Source organism: Crocodylus porosus, unplaced genomic scaffold (genome assembly GCF_001723895.1).
Source record: "Crocodylus porosus isolate Cpor-Errol unplaced genomic scaffold, CroPor_comp1, whole genome shotgun sequence".
NCBI lineage: Eukaryota > Metazoa > Chordata > Crocodylia > Crocodylidae > Crocodylus > Crocodylus porosus.
Window position 1 is genome coordinate 5,261,531 of NW_017728914.1, and position 1,324 is coordinate 5,262,854.

Genomic DNA, 1,324 nt, shown 5'->3' on the forward strand with positions numbered 1-1,324 from the left:
CCTAGACTTCAAGAGGGCCAACTTCAATGAGTTGAGATTAGTGGGAGAGGCTCTGGGGTTCTCAAGAGCAGGGGAACTCAGTGCCCAAGATGAGTGGTCGTTCCTTAAGGAGACGATACTCAGGGCCCAAGGGGTGACTATCCCAACAAAAAACAAAGGGGGCAGGAGTGCCTGAATTGCCAAAAAGGCGGCATACAACTGGTGGAAGGGGGGTGCTATCGCCAAAGAGAAGTATACCTCCTCTGCTCGGGCCTGTAGGGGAGCTGTCAGGAAAGCTAAGGTGGACATAGAGCTAGGGCTAGCGTCCAAGATAAAAGATAATAAGTCCTTTTTCAAATATATAGGGAAGATGAAGAACGCACCGGGAAATGTGGGGCCCCTGCGAGATCCTCTGGGCAATCTGGTGGTTGCGTCAGAGGGGAAACCAGACCTCTTTAACCAATTCTTCACCTCTGTTTTCTTGGGCAGGGACCGGGACTTCCCCTCCGTGATGCAAGACAGACACAAGGGGAATGCCTCCATGCCTCATGTTGGGGAGGACCGGGTTAGAGAGCTTCTGGAGGGGCTGGACATGTTCAAAGCAGTGGGTCCAGATGCTCTCCACCCCAGGGTGTTGAGGGAGCTAGCAGGGGTTATTGCAGGGCCCTTGGCACAGCTTTATGAGAGCTCGTGGTGCTCAAGCCAGGTACCAGAAGATTGGAAGATAGCCAATGTGGTCCCCATTTTTAAAAAAGGGAGGAGGGAGGACCCGGGCAACTATAGGCCCCTCAGTCTTACCTCAATCCTAGGAAAACTCTTTGAGAAGATCATCAAGGATCACACATGCGATGGGCCAGCTTCAGGGATGAAGCTCAAGGGAAGCCAGCACGGTTTCATTAGGGGCAGGTCATGTCAGAACAACCTGATTGCCTTTTATGATCAGGTCACAAAGGCAATGGATGCAGTTGTAGCCGTGGATGTAGTCTTTCTGGACTTCAGCAAGGCCTTTGACACCATCTCCCACCCCATCCTCGTTAAAAAACTAGGCAACTGTGGCATTGATGCCTACACAGTCAGATGGATTGTAGATTGGCTGAAGGGTCATACTCAGAGGGTGGTGGTGGACAAGTCATATTCAGCCTGGGGACAATTGGGCAGTGGAGTCCCCCAGGGCTCGGTCCTTGGGCCCGCACTGTTCAATACCAGCAATTTGGACGATGGGGTGAAAAGCAACATGTTTAAATTTGCTGATGATACCAAAATATGGGGTGAGGTGAGCACGCTAGTAGGGAGGGAAAGACTGCAGCAAGACCTGGATAGGTTACAGGGGTGGGCTAACAAAAAC